Raw genomic sequence first — 25,944 nt, 5'->3', positions numbered from 1 at the left:
ATTAATACATTTTGCTGGTAAGTAAGTTAAAAGATAGGAACTTAAATAACTGGCCCAAGTTCACACAGCTAGTAAATAGGATATTGGAAAACCTTTATTTTAGGGAGAGCTGTAGATGTCAACTGGCTTGGCCTAGCTCCACTGATGTCGCTAGAGATAATGGAGAGTGGGCTCCAGGTCTCTGAATTCCAAGTTAACATATCATCCCATAAAGTCATGCTACTTTATATATTCATAAACAGTACAGGTATAGGCATACTCACAGAGTTGAAGCCATGGGGCACTCAAGTTTAGTGTCAGCAAAAACTGTCCCCAAGAGAGGTGCCCCTCAATGTTCCTTGATCTCCAAACTGTCCCTGTGCTGAGTTCCCTGCCTTCTTGTTCATTCTACTAACTATTTTATGGTAATTTAATTACAATATAAAATTTGAGCAATACAGACAAACATAAAAAGAAAATACAATTTTACAGCATCCATAATTACTGTATTCTTCATTCAGAATAAACCACTGTACATATTTTAGTGACTATACATTGATTTTTTTCCCATGCACAGGCATGTGTATGTATATATGTGTGTATATGTGTGGGTGTGTGTTTTACTTAATTTGGATGCATGCAAGCATGCAAAGTCACTTCAATAGTGCCCAACTCTTTGCAAACCCATGGGCTGTAGCCCACCAGACTCCTCTGTCCATGGGATTCTCCAGGCAACAATACTGGAGTGGGTTGCCATTTCCTTCTCCAGAGGTTCTTCCCAACCCAGGAATCAAACCCAGGGATCAAACTCAGGTCTCCTGCATTGCAGGCAGATTCTTTACCATCTGAGCCACTAGGGAAGCCCATGCAACAATCCTACAGCATTGTGTATATATATACACATACACACACACATGTACATATATGTGTAATATACATTATACTTCTAAGTACCAACTTACCTACTACCTTGTAAAAATTGAATTCTGGTGTCATCTTTTTTCTTTAGTCTCTAATGCTTTTATAGGTGAAAAACTGCACCGTTTTGCTTTAAATTTCATTTTTATTACTTTGTAAAGTAAACACTTTTTCATGTTTATTGGGCACAGCACTTTTTTCCATGTCCTGTTGCATTTTTCTCCAAAGTGAGAGTTTCTTAAAAGATCTATCATCTGACGTGAGCCCAGCTCTGGCCTCAGCAGCAGTGAGGCTCTGCATTCTGCTTTTGCTCACCTAGCATTTCAACAGCCCACTGCCCTTTCCTTTCGTGTTCCCACTTTCAGCCTCATGCTGATGGTTCACTGATTCTGCCTCACATGGCATGTATAGAGAAGAAAGATAGGGGAAAAAAGCCTACTCCTTCATCCAGTGTATGAGAAGATTTTATTTATGCAAAATTTCAAATGTTAAATATCAGAAACAAATTTAATCATCAGAAGGATATCAAGAGGTTTCTTTCTCTTTTTTAGAGCAGCAAAAATACATCAATAAGACCCTGATGGGCATGGAAAACAGCGGGTTACTCACTGAAAATGACTGTCAATTTATTAAGCACTTTACTATGTACCAGGCACAGGCTTTTATATATACACATTCTCTTAATCCTAACAAGAGTTTTGAGAACATTATTACTCTATATATTTTAAAAATCCATAACAGAGCATAAATTTGTGTACAAGGCTAAGAAGCAGCAAAGCTGGGTTCAGTTTAAGTGTTGGGTGTTTAAACCATCCTATTTCTCAGCTGATTCAGCACAATAATAATGATGCCATTAATTTTTTGGAATCTTCTCCTTTTCATCTGCTTGTGTCTGATGATATAACATTCCAGTGAGTCAACCCCACCCTTTTGAGAAGTTTCACCCAAAACAACTGACTGTAACAAACTTCTGAGATCATAGTTCTCAAAACTATGATCATTTCTAAAATCAAGGTGGAATTTAGTACAGGTGGGACAATGGTTAATGATTTCTAGCACTAAATACATTTGAAAAACATGAAGCTCCCCTGATTCTTAAAACAATAATCACAGGAACATTTCCTAATGTCACTCACAGACTCTGGAATTTGTCACCTACTTTTGGTTTTTCTACAGAAAGTCTTAGGATAAATGATTCCAAATGTCTATGATATTATGAGACAAGTTATAGTCCTCCAACTTTGTTCATTCTCAAGATTATTCTGACTATTCTGAGTCCCTTGTGCTTTCCTAAATTTTAGGATCACCCTGTTAATCTCTTCAAAGACAACTTGTTCAGATTTTGATACAGTTTGTGTTTACTCTGTATATTACTTGGAGATTATTGCTATTTTAACAATATTAAGTCTTCCAACCCATGAACATGGAATGTCATTCCGTTTATTTAGGTCTAATTTAATTTCTTTCAGCAATATTTTCTGTTTTTAGAGTACAATTTTTACATCCTTTTATTAAATTTATTCTTTAAAGGTTTAATATTTTTGATCTTCAGCAGTTTTTTCTTAATTGTATTTTTTGATTGCTCATTGCTGACATACAGAAATACAACTGATTTTGTATACTGCTCTTGTATCATGAAGCCTTTCTGAACTTGTTTATTAGCACTAACAGCTTTTTAATTGATTCCTTAGGATTTTCTAAATACAAGACCATGCTATCTGCACATAAAAATTGTTTCATTTCCTTTCTAATCTAGATGCCTTTCATTTCTTTTTCTTGCCTAATTGCCCTAGCTAGAACGTCTAGAACAATGTTTGATAGATATGTGGAAAGCAAAGAACTTTGCCTTTTCCTGATCTTAGATGCAAAAACATTATTTTTCAACATTAAGTATGATGTTAGTGAGTTTTCACAGATAGATTTCATAGTTTGAAGAAATTCCTTTCTATTCTAGTTTGCTGAATGATTTTATCATAAAAAGTGTTAGATTTTGTCAAATGCTTTCTAATTTATTAAGATTATCTTGTGGCTTTTGTCCTTTATTCTGTTGATATGGTATACTATAACAATTGATTTTTGATAAACTAACCTTCCATTCCTGGGATAAATCTCACTTGGACATGGTGTATAATCCTTTTAATATGTTACCAGATCTATTTGCTAATATTTCGCTGAGGATTTTTATCTACATTCATCAGGGACATTTTCTCCTCATGTTTCATCTTGTTTTGGTATAAGGGTGATACTGACCTCATAGCATGAGTTGCAAAGTGATCATCTTCTTCGGAAGAATCGATAAAGAATTTATACTAATTATTCCTTAAATATTTAGTCATATTTTGGTTTTTAACTTTTTACATTTTTAAAAATGTAACTCCAACAGCATACCCCAATAGAAGGAAATGAATGTCCACCCTTTCACTTTGTAACAACTCTGAGATTATAATCTATGGCAGCGATCTTTGATCAACAATGGTATTATCAAAGTTTGAGCTACATCCAGGGAAGAGAAAGAAGTTCCCAAATGCATCCTTTAAAGTTTCCCAAGTTTAAAATGAAAAAAGTGGAGTAACCCGGATCTTGATGTAAATGACTGGTCCTGCACCCTCGGCTCTCTCCCCTTTCTCCACTCCCTCCCCCGATGCCGGATTCAGTGCCAGGTACTCGCAGATCTATTAAGTGACACCGGGGATGACTGTGGCATCATCCCGCTTCCGTCAGCATCTGGAGAGGAAAGGGGGTTGGGCCGAGAGGGTCTCCCGGGCGGGGCGGAGGAGGAGAGAGTGCAAAACACAGCCTCGCCCCTGGAACCCTCGAAGCAGCAACGCCCCTCGCTATAAATTTGGAGCTGCCTCAGAGAGGACGATTCCAGCGCCAGTCAGCCAAGGGCCTGAGGCGACTGAGTGCCCGGGCAGACGCGCGACTAGCAGCTCTGCCTACCCGAGACAGCGATCCACGAGGAGGAACCCAAGCGGACCCCAGGAGTGAGGGCGCACCCTGAGCCGGCGCCGCCAGCTCGGCCCGACGCCGGCGCAGCGTCCCGAGTGAGAGCGGGTGAGTGGCGCGGACTGCCCTGCCAGCTTGGGGGCTGGGGCGGGGTGTCAGTTTCGTGCCAAGGTGTCAGCTGCGGGCGCAGTGCCGGGAGGCTCTCGGGGACGGTGGCGAGAAAAAGCTAAGGTCCCCCCGGCGCCCACTGGGAGGTGGAGGACCTTTCCCAAATCAGATGTGGGAAGAAGCAATCTGATCTTGTTTGCCGCATGCCCCCGACGTTTCATTCTGATTTGACCAAATTCTGTCGAGCACAAGTGAGGAATCTGCAGAGATGGGATGCAACCAAGGAAACTTTCTTCCCGAGGCTTTTAGCTAACTCGTGTCTTTAAACTGTGATCTGAGCATATTACTTCTCGAGGCGGGAGTCCCTTTAAAAGTTGTGCCACTTTAAAGGCGTACTTGATTGTCCCCACACTCTGCTAACCAGGCAGGCCAGGCACCAGCAAGGCTCACCTCCCTACCACCCCTCTTCAAACGATAACGCTGGGTCCTTGGGCCGGGATGCTGAGTCCGCATCGAATTAACTGGGGAGAAGGAAAACGGAGCTTCGCACACGCCAATCCCCACAACCCTGGCCAGAGCACGTTTGTCACTGAGGGGGATTTTAGGAGAAATTCTTCTGCTTCCAAGACCGAGCAGAACCTCTTGCTGACGCCTTCCCTTCATACACCCCTCTACCTAGCACCCCATTCTCCAGTTCTCTTAAATGTCCAGCCCGATCTATCCACAATGCCAGATGCTTTGTCTCCAGAAGAGTCTCCTGCCCTGAGCTATTGAGCACATTGCGGGCCTCTTTACCTGATCTTTCTTTGCTGATGGCTTGATTAAGAATCAAACACCCACGAGTGGCCCTCTGGAGCCCTCTCTTCTTGGTGAAAGTTTGGGTGCTCACTTTCCCTTGGGATCACATTTTCCACCTGGCTATTTCTAGTGTCATTCCTAGATGAGAGTAACAATGAGGCAAGAAGGAAATCTGGCACCCTGCTGCTCTGTTTTATGACTTTTTTGAACAACCTCTATCTCCTTTTCAAGTTGCTGTCATCCCCAACATGATTCTCTTGGTAGTTATACCACCCTGGGTCTCCAAGATTTATTCTCCTTAGCATAAGCTGTAACACCTTTATAAGTCTTCTTTAAAGGAAACTGCCTGTTTCCCTTGTTGCCTGCTGGTGTTTCCCTAGCTCTCAAGGCCCCACCACATGGATAATCTCTCTGGAGACTGTGATGGATTCCAACACCCATCTGGAAGACAGTGCAGCGGCAAGGAAGCACAGAGAGCTGGGAATGGAGACTCCCACATAACTGGCCATGTGCTGTTAGAGTTATTTCACAACTCAAACCTCAGGTCTCTCTAGTGATAAAATTCCTTGATTCCTTTTGTTTCCTAGTTATTGCTTTAAAAAATAAAGTCTAAAATAATTACCCTTTTAGCCCATGTTTGTGCTCCTCAAAAGTGTCTAAATAGCTCTCCTGGTAAATTGTCTGCTCTGAAAAATCATTAGGTCCAAGTGTCCATCCCCTAGATTACAGTTGGCAGTTTCTACAACCTGGCTTAATTAAGGCTCAGGGAGTGGCCCCAAGTTGCTGGATCTCAACTTTGCTAAAGTTCTCATGATTAGTAGTATCTAGTCCATTATCTCGGAGAAGGCAATGGCACCCCACTCCAATACTTTTGCCTGGAAAATCCCATGAACGGAGGAGCCTGGTAGGCTGCAGTCCATGGGGTCGCTAGAGTCAGACACGACTGAGCAACTTCACTTTCACTTTTCACTTTCATGCATTGGAGAAGGAAATGGCAACCCACTCCAGTGTTCTTGCCTGGAGAATCCCAGGGACGGGAAGCCTGGTGGGCTGCCGTCTATGGGGTCGCACAGAGTTGGACACGACTGAAGCCACTTAGCAGCAGCAGTCCATTATCTACTCTATTGCAGCCCCCTTTTTTTCTTTCTAATTTCCTTGTTTTTTGTGTCCATCATGAGGCCTCGATTTCTAACTCGATTCTTCTTTGATCTTAAACTGAATCGACTGTCCCATTATCCAACCCAAAAGAAAGCTGGTTTTCTTCCACTGAAGCCAAAGGGAGACAAGTTTTATAAAGTGTCTCCCAGTCACTCTTGCTTTGGCAATGCTCTGCATCCCAAGAGCTCTGAGATCAAATCTCTGCTATCTCCCTCTTACCCTGCTTTAGTGCTCAAACTGTGACTTTGTTCAGGTTTCTTCTTTGTTTTTTCTTTTCCTACTTTTAGTAAGAGTTGTGTGTGTGTGCTGGTATATAATTTGGGGTTATTTTGCTGCTGCTGCTTATTACTGTTGTTGCTGTTGTTACTATGACTAATTCTTCTCCTGTGCTAGATGAAAAATAATGAAAGAAAATGTGCTGCTTACTCAAAGCCCAGGTAAAATACTTGAGAGCTTCTCAGATAGCTCAACTAGTAAAGAATCTGCCTGCTATGCAGGGGACCTAGGTTCGATCCCTGGGTCGGGAAGATCCCCTGGAGAAGGGCATGGCAACCAACTTCAGTATCCTTGCATAGAGAATTCCATGGGCAGAGGAGCCTGGCAGGCTACATACAGTCCATGGGGTCTCAAAGAGTTGCACACGACTGAGTTACACATTCACACATTTGAAAAGGAGTTTGAAACTCACAGTTAAAATGCATGATTCACGTCTCCTATAGTTTTATCTGTGCTTTCACAGTGTCCTTTTTATGCAGCTGACAGTTGCTGTGTTTTGCTTTCAAATTTGATGCAGGGACCAAGATCCAGACCCATCACACTTAGATGTTTTGGCTGCCTGATGCAGGCTCCCGGTCTTTTGCCCCAAGCTCACTAGTTAGCCCTTTTCCTGCTCAGTCATGACTGAGCAATGCCAGAGTCTCTCAGAGCAGTCTGAAAAATCACAAATTTTATTTAGAAGTTTGAAGTACATCCAAGTGTTATAAAAATTTAAAAGCTGTTTTGAAGATAGACTGTGGCAATAAACAAATACAGAGCCAGAGCAACAAAATGTCCAAGTATAAAAAAAGGAACCAAACACTTTTCACCCGTGTTATCTAGCAAATTGGAAAAATCAGCTTCTTAACCCATCACTACTGGAAAGTACTATTATTTTCTACAAAATCACTATAAATTTTCTCTTTCAAAATTGTCTGAAGTCATTGGATAACACGGTTTGCTTCTTTTCTCATTAGTGTCTATTAAAACAGTACACTAAAGCTTCCACAGCAAAAGTAAATTTTGTTCCATTTCCCGCCTAAATTTAGCTATCACTTTACATTTTTTATTTTTAATCACAATATGAATTTCAGCTATGAAAAATCAGCTTTTCAATGGCTTAATATACAAAGCCATCTTAAATCTAAAAGTATCTGTACAGATTTAAGGTAATAGGCAAATAATTTGGCAAATTACTACTATTATCCTATTAAAGCTCTAAAATACATATAAAATACATCACAGCAAAAAAAAAAAAAGAAAATCTAAAGAGTTATAAATTTGCCAGATGCTTTGTTTGGTGGTTATTTTAATGACAAACTTGACAGTTAGAAAACAAAATATACATTTAGAACAATCATAACATGACAAGTGAATCTTAGCTGTGGTTGTATTAACATTAAAAGTTTTCTATCTGATTTTGATCCTTTCTCTTCGTAGCAGATGATCACTGTGGGAAAAAGTTCCTTGACTATGAAAACCAAAATTTCTTTCAAAATATTTTACTAAAAAAGAATATACGTATATATATACATATACTAGAAGTAGGTGTCTAGAATCTTCCAGTTATCATTTGATTTTCCTTCCTATAGTCAAGAATATTTTAAATTGTGTACTTTTCTAACACAAATTGGAAAAATGGGTAAGAAATAGGTATGCTTTATTTTTCATAGTCTAAGTCCCAATTCTGCATGCCCTTAATATTTAAAATCATAGCATTAATAACCATTCAGTTTGGGTCAAGTTTTATGGGATTTCTTATTCTCTTCATATAATCAAAGTTTCCTTGTTCTTCATCAGATGATGTTAAAATCTCATTTAGATCAATGAATTAAAGTACTTTGGCTACATAGTTAACTTCAGAGTAAGAATACTGAAGAATACACATTTGATTCTGTACTTTTTTAACAGAATAACTGTAACAATATACTGTAATAAAAGTTATATGGATATAATTCTGTACTTTTAAAGAGAGTTAATGACTGCTAATTTCCTCTATAAGTTTTCTTTAGTTATTTCTTATTTTAATCAAAGCTCCTCTTATCTGCCTTGGAAAAGGAAGAATTATATCAACAATAGTAGAAGATACTTACTGAGGGAATGCAATGGATCTGAGAGATCTTAGGTCCTGAGGACACACCAAAGTATAAAAAATGGTCTTTGTCCTAGAGAGATGTTGGTCAAGCTAAGTACATATTTAGATATAGGTCTCGCCAGTCATCTCAATGCCGCTGGGGTAGGAAGCCATTTAAAAAAACCCTCTTCCTTCTACCTTTCAGACAGGGTAGAATATCTAATGTGGTTACATGTTTCATTCTGGCCCCTTCCATAATAACCACCACAACTTTCCTTTCCCCATGGGGTTTTAACTCCTTTGATAGTATGCACCACACCCAACTGTCTTGTGTTCTGTTATTAAAGTCACTTTCTTGCCTGTTTGTCTGTTTTTGGCTTAATTTGTGGAAAACATTAAATACATTTTCAGATCCTTATATTGTAGAAATGTTAGAAACCTTTCCTATTACAATAAAGTGACTTAAAAGTGTTGCTTTAGTCTTACTAATGGAATAACTAAGCATTAACACAATTGCTTTAAATCTAAAGCTATAAAAGTCTAAGGCAAGGAAGCTCCAATTAAAATAAATACATTTTAAAAAAAATAAGGCAAGGGAAAGGTAAAGAATAAGAAAAAGAGCTATGAAAAGAATAAAAGGTTGAAATATCAAAGCAGTGGTTCTTCAGGCATCAAAGAGCAGGTAAGGCAAGCATATGAAAATCACCTGGGAAGTGTTTTAAATCTGTACATATTGTCTGCACTTCCCCTGTTTCTCCTTTCCCCATTTCTTCCCTATTGAGAACCGCCACATTACCTCAGGTGTCAAGGTCCCCCAACTAGCATCATGAGTATCACTTGGGAGCTTATTAGAAATTCAGACTCTCAGACCCCACCTGGACCCACTGAATCAGAATCTGCATTTTAGCAAGATCTTCACATGATTCAAAAGGACTTTAAAGCTAGAAAAGCACAAGTGACAGAACCTCTGGCTTGCTCAAATGATTACCTAGAGGCTATTTTCTTGGCTTTTTAATAAAATAACATTTTTAACAAAACTAACATGTATTGAGCATATATAATGTGCCAAACAACGTTCAGCCTTTCAATACTGTGTTTTATTTAATTCTCACAACATCCCTATATAATAGTCACTGCCTCATCCCCATTTTATAGATTGGGATATCAAATAATAATGTGATAAGTAGCTTACCCAGTTTTGGTAACTGTTAGAGTCAAGATTTGAACACAATTTTGATTCTGTGCTCTTTGTTGCCACCCACACTGTCTGCTCTACATTAGGCTGCCTGCTTTTTAAGACCAATTAATTATTGGACCAATTAATTATTGGATAATTATTAGAAAGTTATAATTGGAAATCAAGTTCTGTTTTCCTCATAGAAAAAAGCAAGATCTATAACATTTTCCTGTCATCTTACCTTTAACTTCAATAATGAGGAATTCTAGGAATTCCTTCTTTAGTTGGGAAACAAGTAAGAAAACTATGATAGTTCATAATTTAAAATTTAAGACTTGATATCTCTGTTTTCCCAAAACTTACCTGAAATTTATCTTTTTTTTTAACCTTTGTGTTCTGATGAACTTTTTTAAAAAGTTCTTGAGTTGAATAACCCATATCCTACATATATAAACATATATAAACTTTCCAACTCAAATTATGTATCACTCTTTCAGCTTTTAATATAAACACATTTATCTATAAGCATAGTTTTAATATAAACACATTTATCTGTAAGCATAGTTTCTAAAATTTTAGTTGAATATAATACTAATCAGTCAGTCTGCAAACAAGGGTACCTGATTTTTTTTTTAAGGGTACCTGATTTTAAGCCAGTGACTCCTCAAATGATGAGTCTCTGAGACATTTTTCCCAGTGCATATAGACTCTCTGAGAGCTGTCAGTTGGATTGGGTCAAATGTCTGTTGTTTTGACAGAGGCTCATTGATGTGGGTCAGAAGACCGAGGTGAGTCTGGGCTCCCTGTGATCATGTTTGAGAGGAGAGGCATGTCAACAGAACTAAGCAGCCACGATTTTCTCCGTGATAAAGGGACATCCTTGAGAGACAGAATGTCACCAGCTGCTTAGATCTAGAACTTTCGGCAGCACTAATAGTACAGTGTCTAACTTGTAAGTTATAGATGAAGGCAAAAATCAACCCAGGGATGCCATAAAGCCACGTAGTGAGGGCTCAAAAGGGAACTTGTGCCCAGGAGACATCCTGCATACTAGCAGGCAGAGTTTCTTAGAGCTGATCAATGATAAAGTACCAGCGATTCTCTTGTGACTCTTTACAGTCCTGCTCATCTCACTAACCCCAAATAGTTGTGAGTGTGGCTGAATTTAGTCAACACTAGGTTTTTTTTTTTCTAAATAAACTGAAAAAAAAAGGAAAAACCTCACAGCACTTCTTCTAAACTTCATCCATTTACAATTTCATCATCATACATGCTTTTCTTCACTCTTGGACCCAAACTCTTCTTGTTATGCAACTCAAATGCATCTTACATACTTGTAAATTACGTGGTATGCTGCTAGAACAAGAACGTTCCATTAACCCAGCTTTAATCATCTAATTCTCCTTCCATTCAAATGTCATGTCGCATAAAATAATGTCTTCCAGCACTTAACCTTCACACAGTTAACTGCTGCCACTTTATCAGGAATGGAAAATAATCTGATGTGATTCCTATGTAATAATTTCCTGACTGTGTTCTAGCTTTTGACATACTGGGTTAACAGAGTGGATTTTTGCGAGAAATACAAATCTATTCTTTTAAATTCCCATTACATTAAGCCACATGATGGAATATTATACAGTCATTGTGTATTTTATATGTATATATTTTAAAATATCTAGTGACAAGGAAAGGTAATCACAAGTGAATACAGCAGTGTATAAAATAAAAATCCAATGAGAGAGAGTGTGTATGTGTGTGTGTGTGTGTGTGTCTTTGATAGATTCTTGTCAAGGTGCCATTAATGTCTTATTTGGGTCATTGGTGTTCTAATGAAAACAGTTCAGTTATACTAGCACTGATTTGAGAGCAAAATCACTTAGAGATTTTTTTAAATGTCTGCATATTTGCACGAACAGATAAGAAATACTAGGCAAAATATATAACAAATCTTTAAAGCTTTTGAGGATTATTAAGATCAAGGCTAAGATCAAACATGACTTTTCTTTCCCCTTTTTTGGCATGCGCTTTCAGACTTTCCTATCATGAGCCTCCGTTCATACTTTTTATCTTGGAATTTCTTTTCCTTTCCTTCTAACTCACTCTAGATTTCAGATTATAGACACCCACCATTAACCCTCTGGAGAATGATCCTGGCAAGTCAACCCTGTCTCTATTTTTTTCCCTAAGGTACACTAGAGCCCTATAAGAGTTCACAGATTTTACACCAGAGTGGCATTTTATAGGAAAAAATATCTCATGGGAAAATTTTTGCTATGACAAAAAAAAAACACCAAAAAATAAGTTAAAAATATATTCTTCTAATGCCAAAATCCTCCTGTACCACAAGGTGATAGTAAAACTCGAAAACTCATATACGTTGTTGCTAGGAAAAAAAAAAAAAACTATACACAATCTTCTTGAGTAATTCATTCAGTTCAGTTCAGTTGCTCAGTTGTGTCCGACTCTTTGCGACCCCATGAATCGCAGCACGCCAGGCCTCCCTGTCCATCACCAACTCCCAGAGTTCACTCAGACTCACATCCATCGAGTCAGTGATGCCATCCAGCCATCTCATCCTCTGTCGTCCCCTTCTCCTCCTGCCCCCAATCCCTCCCAACATCAGTCTTTTCCAATGAGTCAACTATTCGCATGAGGTGGCCAAAGTACTGGAGTTTCAGCTTTAGCATCATTGCTTCCAAAGAAATCCCAGGGCTGATTCATTAACTTTAAACAATTTCTTACTTTAAAAAATCCCCAAACCATAATGAAAAATATTGATGAATTTGGCTACATAAAAAAATTTAAATGGTTGTGTAGTAAAAAGCACCAGAAACAAACACAAAAGATAAACAGGAACTTAGGAAAGCTATTTGCCACACATTACATGTAAAATGCCAGTTTTTGACATGAGCTTTTTAAAACGAGAAACAATGAACCCAATGGAAAAATGAGTGAAGGCCATAACTAGGCAACCTAGTAGAAAAATAATTGCAAAAATAAGAAAACAAAAAGAAGCTCAACCTCATTCCTAACCAAAAAAAAAGGTAAACCAAAACAAATATATATTTTTCACTTATCAGACTGAGAAAAAAATGCAAAATTTTATACAAGTCAGATTTTTGGTATCTTAAATTCATATAGCCATTGTAGAGGACATTTTGTAAGTATCTTCCAAAAACCTAGAGTGTATAAACAATCTGTATTGACAATTATGTTTGGAATTCATTCTACCAGTATAATCATATAAGTACAAAAATGCATATATATAAATATGATCATTGAGGCTTTTTTACATTCAAAAAAGGGAAATAGAAGGCAAAAAAAAAAAAAAAAACCCTTAAGGCCCATGATGTGTGCTGAGTCACTCAGTCTGACTCTGTAACCCCATGGGCTATAGCCCACTAGGCTCCTCTGTCCGTGAGATTTCCCAGGCAAGAATATTGGAATGGGTTGCCATTTCCTCTTCCAGGTGACCTTCTCCACCCAGAGATTGAACCTGCGTCTCCTGAGTCTTCTGCATTGACAGGCAAATTCTTTACCTCTGAGCCACCTGGAAAGCCCCCAAGGCCCACTAGGGGCTGATTATATCAATTATCATGTTTCAGTGCAATGATTAGAATCCTATGAGTAAGATAGATTTGTGTAAATGATGTGAGATAGATTTGTGTAAATGATGTAGAAAGTTCTACGAGACATATTACTTTTGTTTTTTTAAAGGAAAGCAAAGTACAGAACATATAATGCATAAAATGAGAAGCAATGGATATACACACTTATATATATGGGTGCACTTTTTTTAAAGTTCTAAAGGACACATAAAAAAAACTATTGGTAGTATATATCTCTGGGAAGTAGACCTGGAGCGACAATTAGAGAATTAAGAGATGTGTACTTTTACTTTATACATTTCCATAACTAGGCACTTGTACCACATACATATATTACTTCTATGGAAAATTAAAACAGAAAAAAACTTTTAAGGAGATTTTGTTCAAAATTATGGCACAATAACACTTGTAGAGTACATCATGAGAAACGCTGGGCTGGAGGAAGCACAAGCTGGAGTCAAGATTGCCTAGAGAAATATCAATATCCTCAGATATATAGATTACACCACCCTTATGGTAGAAAGCAAAGAACTAAAGAGCCTCTTGATGAAAGTGAAAGAGGAGACTGAAAAAGTTGGCTTAAAAGCTCAATATTCAGAAAACTAAGGTCATGGCATCTGGTCCATCACTCCATGGCAAATAGATGGGGAAACAGTGGAAACAGTGGCTGACTTTATTTTTGGGGGGCTCCAAAATCACTGCAGATGGTGATTGCAGCTATGAAATTAAAAGATGCTTACTCCTTGGGAGGAAAGTTATGACCAACCTAGACAGCATATTAAAAAGCAGAGACATTACTTTGCCAACAAAGGTCTGTCTGGTCAAGGCTATGGTTTTTCCAGTGGTCATGTATGGATGTGAAAGTTGGACTATAAAGAAAGCTGAGTGCCGAAGAATTGATGCTTTTGAACTGTGGTGTTGGAGAAGACTCTTGAGAGTCCCTTGGACTGCAAGGAGATCCAATCAGTCCTTCCTAAAGGAGATTAGTCCTGGGTGTTCATTGGAAGGACTGATGTTGAATCTGAAACTCCAATACTCTGGCCACCTGATGTGAAGAACTGACTCATTTGAAAAGACCTTGATGCTGGGAAAGATTGAGGGCAGGAAGAGAAGGGGATGACAGAGGATGACATGGTCGGAAGGCATCACCAACTCGATGGACATGGGTTTGGTTAGATTCCAGGAGTTGGTGATGGACAGGGCAACCTGGTGTGCTGTGGTTCATGGGGTCGCAAAGAGTTGGACACGACTGAGCGACTGAACTGAACTGAACTGAAGCTTTATATGAAAAGAATTGTATATCACACTACCTACTATGTATAAAACAGAATCACACTACCATGCTATAAAGCATAGGGAGCTCAGCTCATTGCTCTGTGGTGACCTGGATGGGTTGGATGGAGGCAGGGGTGGTGAGCAGGAGGTCCAAGAATGAGGGGGATATATGTATACATATAAATTAGTCACTCCATTGTACAGCAGAAATTAACACGACGTTGTATAGAAATTATACTCTAATAATCATATATCAAAGTTTGTTAATTCACAAGTAAAAATCTAATCTATAAGGATGTTTCTTATATTTAGTAGTTATAGCTACAGAAATGCCTTGCTGCTGCTGCTAAGTCGCTCCAGTCGTGTCCGACTCTGTGAGACCCCATGAACTGCAGCCTACCAGGCTCCTCCGCCCATGGGATTTTCCAGACAAGAGTACTGGAGTGGAGTGCCATTGCCTTCTCCCAGAAATGCCTTAGAAATTGCATTATTGTTGACCCAAAAACTCTTTTTCACCTTCTCTAGCATTCATCTACAAGGAGGGAAGATGTTGACTATAATCAGGAAGAGGACAAGGTCCCTTGACAGATGGTCACCCAGTAGAGCCTAAGTCTGTATAAGGAAAAATATGTTCTCGATGTTGACAGATGGCTTCATTCCATTCAAAAACATTCTTAAGATGTAGTGTTAATGCTTATTTTATAAATTAGAAAATAAAAATCTGACCTTTTTCAGTGAATCACTTAATGTTTTTTTTTTTCTTTACAGACTGATGTATGATAAGCTGATCTAAAATGACAGGTTTTATCTGACTAAGTCATTGAAGCCATTCCAGAAGGTCTGCATCCAGGTAAATGGCTTACACCTATAACATTGTATCTGTCAGTAATTTTCTCTAATGTGTCAACCATGAAGGTAGCACATAAAGCCACACACACTATTGTCAGGTGACAGAAACAGAAGCTGTAGAAAAGAATGACATTCTGAGCCCATTCCTTCCAATATATAAAGAACATACATATTATTAATAATATGAATTTTTTAAAGATTTTTTTGATGTGGACCATTTTTAAAGTCTTTATTGAATTCATTACAAGATTGCTTCCGTTTCATGGTTTGGCTTTTTGGCCCCAAGGCATGTGGGATCTCCACTTCCCGACCAGGGATTGAGCCTATATCCTCTGCAGTTCAGTTCAATTCAGTTCAGTCGCTCAGTCGTGTCTGACTCTTTGCGACTCTTTGTAACCCCATGAATTGCAGCACGCCAGGCCTCCCTGTCCATCGCCAACTCCCGGAGTTCACTCAAACTTATGTCCATCAAGTCGGTGATGCCATCCAGCCATCTCATCCTCTGTCGTCCCCTTTTCCTCCTGCCCCCAATCCCTCCCAGCATCAGAGTCTTTTCCAATGAGTCAACTCTTCGCATGAGGTGGCCAAAGTACTGGAGTTTCAGCTTTAGCATCATGCCTTCCAAAGAAATCCCAGGGCTGATCTCCTTCAGAATGGACTGGTTGGATCTGCTTGCAGTCCAAGGGACTCTCAAGAGTCTTCTCCAACACCACAGTTCAAAAGCATCAATTCTTTGGCGCTCAGCCTTCTTCACAGTCCAACTCTCACATCCATACATGACCACAGGAAAAACCATATACAGAGGTACCCATTAATTCCAAAGCAGTTTAACCCCTGGTAGACATAAGCCCCATGGAGTCACACAGTGGGGCATTCCACTCAGAACCTCACAGAGCAGCTAGGGGGGTGCTCTGTCAGTTCAACTCTTATCACACAGACTGTATGATATTTTTCATAAAAATACTCCTTGATTTACCCAGCTAGCAGGATTTTTTTCTCCTGACATAAACTCAGCTCAAAGAACAAACCCTCCGCTTCCCAAATTAACAGGGGAGACATTCCCTAGTTCCTCCAAGGAAAATGAAAAGAGTAGCTTGTCCCTTTCTGAATGTGTCATGGCTGGATTTTATCAAAGTAGGAGGTAGATAAGATAGGTGATGGGTGGGCAGACCTATGTTAGAGGTAACTAGTCTTTTTGATTGACAAGTAGGAAACACTTGCTGGAAGGCAGTCCACAGTGGTGTTAGAAAACTATTTAGGACTACTCTAATCTTGGAAGACAAAAATAGTAACGTTCTGCAGAGTTCTGTCACTGGAAATCTTTAGGGGTTTTTTTGTGAGGTGTAGTTGAAATTTTGGAAGCTGGGCTATGCACATTTTCAGCAAAAATCCAGCTCTGGGAAAATATATTAAAATATATGTCCCAGTTAGGAAGATACCAAAACTAGCAGCTTTTTTTTATATCCTAAGAGTACTGAACAGAAGGAGCTCTTTACATATTCACCTCCTCAGCCTTAAAGCAGAAGAATCAGGATAATAATACAGGGGCGTTCCTCCTGGAAATGGTCCTTAGATCAGCCTCTCCTCCTGTATTTTGGAAGCCCCTAAGTTTCTGATTAACATTCACACATTTGTAGTAAAACTTTCCAAATAACTACAACATTTTGCTTACAAATAAGAAAACACTGAAAAAAACATCCTGTACAATGTTAAACTTTTTCAGACCTTTAAGTTTCAGATAAATGAGCAAAAACATACTTAATTCTAATAAGTTATTTTCCACTGAAGAACTAACATCATACAGTTCTTCCACTAACTAGCAACTTTGCCTTTGGAAGAATCTCCAAGCCCCGTCCCAACCCATGTCATATTGAAATACAAAAAGTGTTTTCCAAGGGCCTTCTGAACTTTGTATTGTCACTTTAAAACTTTCATCAACTTAAAACTACAGAACTTTGATCTTTTATTGATTTAAACCAGTAATGTGTAAACAGTATTCCAGAGCTTGTTTCATACTGTAGAAACAAAAATACTTAGGCTGAAACCTACTTATGATAAATGGGAAAACATGGTTAATACATATAAAAGAATAAAAATATTCAGGGGCTTAAAATCTATGGTAATCATCTGCTCCATGTAGCTGTTTACATTAATTATAAATGCAGTTAAAAACTGAGTTCCTGCATGATACTAGCCACATTTCAAGTTCTCAATAGACACATGTAGGTAGTGGCTACTGTACTGAATAGCACAGATATAGAACATTTCTATCATTATGGAAAGTTCTACTAGACAGTACTATTATAAAGGAATTATTAATAATGCAGTAGGCTTCCATTGCTACTTGGTAAGAAAGTTTTGGGCTCTTTTATATGTCTTTTGAAATTTAAAAATATTTTTTAAATGCTAATTTTCTTAACTGTAGGTTATCTGGTGTATGGCTCTCACAAGCCCCTTTCCTCTTTCCTATTTATTTGCATATTAAGATATATGGAATTAACTGTTTTACTTAAATATTTATTTAAATACTTTATGTATTCTTATAAAATTAGAGGTTTTTGTTTCCTTAAAAATTGTGAAAAATTGTACATATAGTTATGTTGACCTAATATATGGCTGTTGGCTTTTTTACTGAATCACTGACGTCTTCAAGTAAGCAAAACTAGAAAAGATGTAGGATCATTTTTAAAGGCCAGTATTTCTTCTTTGTTCTTTATATTCTGTAAGATTTTATTTTTCCTACAATGATAGATGGGTCTCAATCACACCAACTTTACTAAAGCTTTATTTTTTTAAGCAACCGAAGAACCAAACAAAATAACTATTAGATCATTTATTTCTGTATCATTTATGGAAATGTGTATTATATTAATGGTCTCTGGATTTCCAACTTATTGTATAACAAAGAATAATAGCTTGTTTATAATTTTAATTAATATAATCACCCCCTTTTACAGTATATACTTAAATTTCTTATTCACCATTGATCCTCTACTGTGATCCATTCATTTAATATCAGTTTCAATTATTTTCCAGTCACTTATATCTAGTAGTTCAATTAAATTTGGTTCTTGGACTAATGGTTATATGTTACACAAGGCAAGAAATTAAAAGCAAATTTATCTTTGAGTCATTGAAGCATCAAAGATTTGAAATAGCTATATAACTAGCTATGAAAAAGACATAACTACCCAGCCAGTATTCCTTTACACATTTAACAGTATCATTTTTCAGTGAAAGCATAAATAATAAAGGTGCAAACCCAGTTTTGAATTGTTAAATATGAATCCAAATCTTACCAATGAAAAAAAGGCAGAGTAAATGTTAGCTGTCTGTGGAGTTTTGTTTTTCTTTAATAAACCAAAAAATAGCTTTTTTTTATAAAATAATAGGTTTACTGTAAATAACCTATTATCCATATAGTTTATTCACAGTAATATTCATCCTGCTGCTGCTGCTGCTGCTAAGTCACTTCAGTTGTATCCGACTGTGTGCAACCCCATAGACGGCAGCCCATCAGGCTCCCCCATCCCTGGGATTCTCCAGACAAGAACACTGGAGTGGGTTGCCATTTCCTTCTCCAATGCATGAAAGTGAAAAGTGAAAATGAAGTCACTCAGTCATGTCCAACTGTAGCAACCCCATGGACTTCAGCCCACCAGTCTCCTCTGTCCATGGGATTTTCCAGGCAAAAGTACTGGAGTGGGGTGCCATTGCCTTCTCTGAATAGTCATCCTAGGTTTAAACAATATAGCTAGATATGCACAGCATACAACTATATAGGAGATTCTAATTTAAACTGGGTTACTGTTAATATTTTTAATCATTAAAAGAGCTCAGAGAATTCACCTCTTAATTTCACAGTTTGGTTTTGCTGGCAGGAAGCACTTTTCACCAGTACTAGAAGTGCTGTCATCTTCTCCCTTCAACTAGCTAGTCATTCCTTTTAAGACTCTTAAAACGATTTAGATATATGAGTCATTTTTTTTTAATTCAGGGAATATCTAAAATATCTCAGAAATGTAATAGTACAGTACAAACTTGGCAGATGATAACCAGTTATTTAGAATTAGGTTTTTGGCACCTTTCCAGATTTGAAAAAAAATATTGGACTCTCCCAGGGCGTCCCTGGGACAAGAGGTATAATGTCACATCGCAAGTCCAAAGTCCCATCGGAAGCAGCCTTCCTTCTCCTTTTACCCAAGCAAAGCCAAAGTACTTCTGCACACAGCACTGGCCACCATAAAAAGCAAACAAAGCCATTGTAGATAAAACCAGGCAGTGGATAAAGGCTATCATTTGACCTAGTGTCTGAACCTTGACTCAGTGATGCTTCAGGCCAAGGGGGAAGAACAGGATGGGCATTTTGCTGCCTCATGGTCTGTCCAGTGCAGTCAGTATACAGAGCAAGAGGATAAAACAACTCAGTGTCTTACTTAATGCAAAGAAGGAAATTCTTTGGCACCTGCTTTGGCAGTGTAAAAGCAATGTAAATTCAAGTCATTCACGAGAACAGCTTCTTATGTGATACAGAAGGTTATTCTGTAACAGTAACGGCCCAGCCATGGTTTATTCAACTCTAAACCATTAATGCAGAGAAGGCAATGGCACCCCACTCCAGTACTTTTGCCTGGAAAATACCATGGACGGAGGAGCCAGGTAGGCTGCAGTCCATGGGGTTGCTAAGAGTCGGACACGACTGAGTGACTTCACTTTCATTTTTCACTTTCATGCATTGGAGAAGGAAATGGCAACCCACTCCAATGTTCTTGTCTGGAGAATCCCAGGGACAGCGGAGCCTGGTGGGCTGTCGTCTATGGGGTCGCACACAGTCGGACACGACTGAAGTGACTTAGCAGCAAACCATTAATGAACTCTCATCTTCATTTTATGTAGAATATATTTATCTACATATAACTGAACAAATAGGGAATGTTGAAAATGACCCTGTGAAAAGTACTGACCCACAATGCATCTGCTTGGTTTGGGGCAATTGAAATAGTTAGTATAGGCTCCCTCTGGATTTATGCTAGAATTTTGATTTAATTAGATTGGTGAATTAGACACATGGCATCTGAATTAAGAGTGAGAAATACAATATGAACCAGTTCAGTGAAAAGAAATTTATGCTACGAATAAAATAATACATGTCAAACAATTTAAAAATTGATTTTAGCTTCCTTTGTATGATAAATGTAACAGATCCTAATTTGACATCTTAAAATGATTAGAGATCTATGCACAACCTATTTTGTGATTTTTATCTTCTGAGGAGGATGTTTTGTTATTTCTAACCTTCATTTTTAACCATTTTCTTCTTTTTTTCAGTTACTATAGTATAAACATCCATCAATCCATATTTATATTATATGTACATATATATGTATTTTATATATATATATATATAAAGATCTCAAGAGAAAATAATGCTTCAATCCTCCTCAACAATTCATTCTAACAATTAAGAACCCTTAAGCTAAATAGGATAATTCATTTCACAGGAAACTTCTTTTCAATATGTATAATTAGTTTTAGTTAACTTTATTAATGAAATGTCGCAAATCAATTAGGTTTGCAATAATCAGACGCTGAGGACCCAAGAGGGGCCATTTCCGTCGCAAGAGGGGAAGGTGACATGCAATTTAGTTGGGAAGCAAATGTAATTAGATTTTATCAGCTGAGTATTCCTGTCCTAAAGTGGAATCAGGCACATACCCAAGCCTGAGTGAATAGTTGCAAAGAGATAGAAAAAACAGTATGACTTAGAAATGTCCTCATGGTCCTATTGACCTTTAAAACCACAGGTAGACGGATCTCTTCTGACAGGGCTATGCTTAATTTTTTTTTTTTTCCAAATCTGAATGCCTTTAGGGAGAATAGTACATGAACTCAACTATTTGTCAAAGCCCCCATCACTCCTCAATGATGCTTCACACCTAAATTTAACTGTCTAAATCCTGATGGCATTTCAGTTTGCAACTATTGTGACCCAGAAGTTTATTACTGAGCAGGTGTGGGGTAACCCTAAAGTTTGTTTCTTCTGACTCCAAAAATACAAAAATCAAAGAAATGTCATGAGAGTAAAGTCTTCTGAATGAAAATTATATTAAACACAAGTTATTCCTATTTAGGGCTGCAGTTTACAACAGATTCTGCTGTTATTTACTCAATAAGTATTTTCTTTGGACACCTACATGCCAATTACTATTCCCAACATGAAGGACAAAGTGTGAGCAAAGCAGACAAAAATCCTGACCCTCATAGAACATTCCAGTGCATTTGGACAGGAAAAAAAAGTTAAAGTATAGAATATGTTGGATGACATGAAGAATGGAAATAGAGTGTAGAAGCAGTGAGGAAGAAGGGTGCAGTTCTAAAAGGAGTTTAGGGAAAGCCTCCTTACTAAGAACAAAGGAACTGTGTGGAGGAAGATGGATCAATGGAGAGAGCAGAGCAAGTGCAAAGGCCCTGAGGCAGCAATGCATTGGCATATTTAAGACACAGCAAACAGACCAGTATCTGTAAAGCAAAAATTGAAGGGTATCAACTGACAGATGGACTAGAGACATAATTTAGAATGGATGCTAGAAGAGGGGAACAAATGAAATTTTTAAACTGAAATGGTTTCATGATTGAAGCTGCTTTGAAATGTAGTGAGATATTTTCACAGGAGAGATTTTTGAAGAGAAGTCAGGTACATGATTCAATCCCCAGTGACTGGTTCAGTAGCCATCATCATCAGTGACTACTACTAGAACGCTAATCACTAAAACCCTGCAGTTGATGTCAGTTCCTCCTGGACCACCGACTGATATGTTTGGGGCCTTTGATATACCTCAAGAATACTTTGCCTATCACTGACCTGTAATCCCATGTCTGTGGGCCTAATAAACCACCCCCCATAACAGAGATTTAGTGGTGCATGGCATCACCATTAGATTACTATAATGAAGGTTTTGCCTTCTGAAATTAATATACCAGTGAACTTAACAATTCCTGGGGCTACCACTGAATGCAAAATGATTTCATACACTGGGTATTCTATTGAAATTATTTTCTCTTCAAGTCCAGGAAAAAGAAAATTCTAAATAAAATGATATGTTTGTGATTGTATACATGGCATCCATCCACATATAACTGAAATAAAATAATTTAATGAAAAACTTCAAATTCTACCACCTCTAAACACGTAAGACAGTCTGAATGAGAAGGAACGATTCTGACTTTGTATTATTTTTTAGTGGTGGTGTTTTCTCATAACCCCCATGCCTTTTTTCCTGTCCTGCTATTCTTCAAGATTTCCTAATGAGGATTAGAGAACAGGCATATTTAACAATCTGTATTTGCAGGCTGGAAACAAGAAAATGAAGACGAATAGTTTCTCTCCTGCTAATTTGATTTTCTGCAGCTCCTCTCTTACCAGCTTAGACAAAGGACTTAGTTACTATTTCCAGCCGATAGGGCCAAGGACCGAATCATCTGTGATGTCATGCTTCCCCCAAATAGGCCTGTGCCTTACAGGCCTCCTTTAGAGACTTCCCCCAAGTGAGAAATGAGAAGTGATTGTGGACAGAATGGGGGGGAAAAATGTGATTTCCTTTATTCTAGAAAAACAATACCCAATAGCTATAGTTCACAATGCCATAGTAAAATATTTTTGTACATTTCTCCTGTGCATGAGGAGTTATAGGCCATGCAGTTTGAAGTGGAAATGCAGATTTGATTTCCAAAGTGGTGGTGTTTGAAGGAGGCTTCTGGAAACAAGGTTGTGCTGAGTTGACAAAAGATAAGAGACTCAGTCCTTAAGTGTGACTGGCTCTCTAAACCGAAATATAACCCCAGAAGAACGTCTGATATAATTCCAGGTCCCAGGGCTGCTGATGGTATAAACAATTATTTACAATGATATAGGAATTTATTTCCCAGGACCCCTCATATCATTGACATCTCATAAAATCAGCCCTTGCAAAAGAACTAGAACATTCTGGGAACATACAACATGCCACTCTAAATGAGGAGCTTTCCTTTTCTCACAGAAAAACATGAAAGTTGGTTTGAATTGACACTGACTTGTCCAGGCGAGGGCCTGTGGTTTCAGGAAGCACATATCTCTTTTGAAACTCAAGTGTGTCCTTGGAAATTGCTGGATAAAGGCCAAAGTGCCAAAGTCTAGTCCTGCTCCTCTGAGTAAAACCTTTTAGTTCTATGTCAGTAGTTGGTCTTTGCTCTCGCCAATGGTTGTTGCAAAATACCTCAGTGTTCACACTAAACCCAAATAGTATTGGGAAGACAAGTTGAGTTTAAAATAATGCCTGAAATTTAATCAGCATTCTGTCCCTAATAAAAAGCTAGTTGGTCACAGCTTCCTTCAAATTCCTCTCCCACAGATTTTTCTCCTGAAAGGAGACACTATAAAGTATTTTAGGCAAAACAAACTTATCTCAATCATGTGGGGTAAGGTAATATAAGGGTTGAAAATAGTATTTTAAGCATCACATTTTTTTTCTTTCAATTCCCTGAGGTAGAACCTATCCTTAACTTCATCTTTTTAACTGCCCTGCAAATAGTTTGTCTGTAGTTAACTCTTATTTCAGGGTAACATTATATCTTCTTAGTCTAGTAGAGTTGCAAACTTAAGTCATCATCCTGAGCAGAAAAAAAATAAGTGAGATTTATAAAGTTATCAAAATGGTACAATATTCTCACTCAAAAAAAATTAAAAATTCAAGAATGAATCATCTTTAAAACTCTCCCAACCTACAGTCTAGTTTCATGGGTGAAACCTTTTGGGAGATCACTTTGGGAAGAGCTTGATACTGTTTCATATACTGGGCCTTATTGCCTTCTCACAACACTTAAACATAACTAGGATTATTGCTATTGTATTATATTGCTGGGTTTTTTAATGCAGACACAAAAAGAATGCATTAGTTAACATCTTTTAAATTGGATGCTTACTTGGTCAGGTACTGGGTCAGTCACTTCATCTCCATTTTCTTACTTATTTCACAAAAACAAAGCTACAAGTTAGGTTTTCTCATTGGGTTCAATTTTTCACAGTGAGTCTAAGGGGTCCATCATATCGCTAACCAATACCAAGACAAGAACTGGAATCTGGGACTAACTCCAACATTCTAGTTTTCATTTCTCCCCAAGATATAACTCATCAAATTCTCCAAAGCCTGAGATCTTCCTTTCTCTGTTTTTAATTAACTGCTACACTATCAGCATTTATATATATGTGTGTGTGTGTGTGTGTGTGTGTGTACAAGTGAGGGCTTCCCAGGTGGCTTAGTGGTTAAAAAAAAAAAAAAAACCCGCCTGCCAATGCAGAAGACACAGGAGATGCAGGTTGGATCCCTGGGTGGGGAAGATCCCCTGGAAGAGGGCACGGCCACCCACTCCAGTATTCTTGCCTGGAGAATCCCATGGACAGAGGAACCTGATGGGTGATAGTCCATAGGGTCACAAAGAGTCAGGCATGATTGAAGCAAATTAGCATTAGCACAAGTAAACACTGTGCTAATATTTAATTAATATGTTTATACATTATTAGATGCAAGCACAAGCTAGCATAATTTTGAATAATAATAGAAGAGTCAGGAGGTCTGAAAGTAATGTTCAGGATTGGGTAAAGCAGATATTTTTCTGTCACATTTCAGTGAGAAAATTGTTAATTCATATGCCACCAGCCATACACAGAAATGCAACAGGAAATGAAAAACTTAACCACTTTAAATAATGTGGTCTGTAGTATAACTTATTGCACTGTGAATTAGTTTCCTTCTGCTGTAGAACTGATCGTTTGGATTACATAGATACGCAGTGTAAAACATTACAAAACTGTCCTTGAATCCTAGCTTTGAGATCTATGGAAAGCACTAGGCAAATTGCCTAAGAATACATAGAAAACACTTTTTAAAAGGATTAGAATAAGTTATTTTCCCCTTTGTTAAATATTAGCCTTTGAAATGAACCCAGCTGATCTGCTAAATAACACTTGCAAATTGTTGTGTTTTAATAAAGTGACAGACTGAGAGAGAAGCCACAAAAGACCTGCTTATGCTTCTGGAGGCTTTCCAGGCCAGGAACATTATGCAATAATGCCTTTTAAGAAGGCAAGGCTTATAGCATTACACCTTGCCTGGCAACAAATGTACCCACTTACTCCAAATGCAGGAGTAATTAGAATCTATGAAAATCCAGCCTCTAAATCCCAAACCCTTGGTTTTACATACTCAGTAAATTATAGCTCCTTACCTCCATTCCATATAAGTATGTGAATATATGAGTGTGTAGTGTTTTAGGAGGCCCACTCTATAACGCTATGGAAAGCTTTCATCACTATTAATCAGGTGTCCTGTAAACAGGACACCTCATTTCTGATTTATGGAAGGCTCAGAGTCAGTGCTGCTGCTGGCAGAAGGCAGGCCCAAAATGGGCTATGCTAGTGAAAAATCCCTGGCAAACGTGGAACCCGGTGAAAACTTGGGAGACTCAACTTGCAGTCAAAACAACTAGCTATACCATTAATATAGCTCCACCCAGGCTAGCCCAAGACTCGTGCATTTGCTTATAAAATTGCAGCAAAGTCTTATAAATTAAGCATGAAAGAGCATTAATTTTAGTCTAACATTGGGTCACCAAGAAAAGAAATTCTTATTTAAAAACCCTCATAAAGGTAGTAAAATTGGAGTTCTAAGAACTATTGGGGGGTGGGGCACAGCTTGAACTACACTGAGAACTGAATTGCTTTGGATAAGAAAACAAATGCTTTATATTTAAAATGAAGACAG

At 38.0% G+C, this 25,944-nt stretch overlaps 1 protein-coding gene across 4 annotated transcripts in view; it reads left to right on the top strand.

The window, feature by feature from the left end:
* The first annotated feature begins 3,601 nt into the window (after positions 1-3,601).
* AGTR1 (angiotensin II receptor type 1) overlaps positions 3,602-25,944 on the top strand; it is a 55,446-nt gene continuing 33,103 nt past the window's right edge. For 2 of the 4 annotated variants that reach the window (XM_070793396.1, XM_070793388.1), the window contains exons 1-2: positions 3,602-3,951; positions 15,068-15,149. The gene's annotated coding sequence lies outside the window, so the exon portion shown is untranslated. The remainder of the gene's footprint in view (positions 3,952-15,067; positions 15,150-25,944) is intronic. The other 2 variants (XM_019961143.2, XM_070793402.1) reach the window with 2 other exon arrangements.

This window comes from Bos indicus, chromosome 1 (assembly GCF_029378745.1).
Source record: "Bos indicus isolate NIAB-ARS_2022 breed Sahiwal x Tharparkar chromosome 1, NIAB-ARS_B.indTharparkar_mat_pri_1.0, whole genome shotgun sequence".
In the NCBI taxonomy this organism is placed as follows: domain Eukaryota; kingdom Metazoa; phylum Chordata; class Mammalia; order Artiodactyla; family Bovidae; genus Bos; species Bos indicus.
This window is presented reverse-complemented; position numbering and strand designations above follow the sequence as displayed.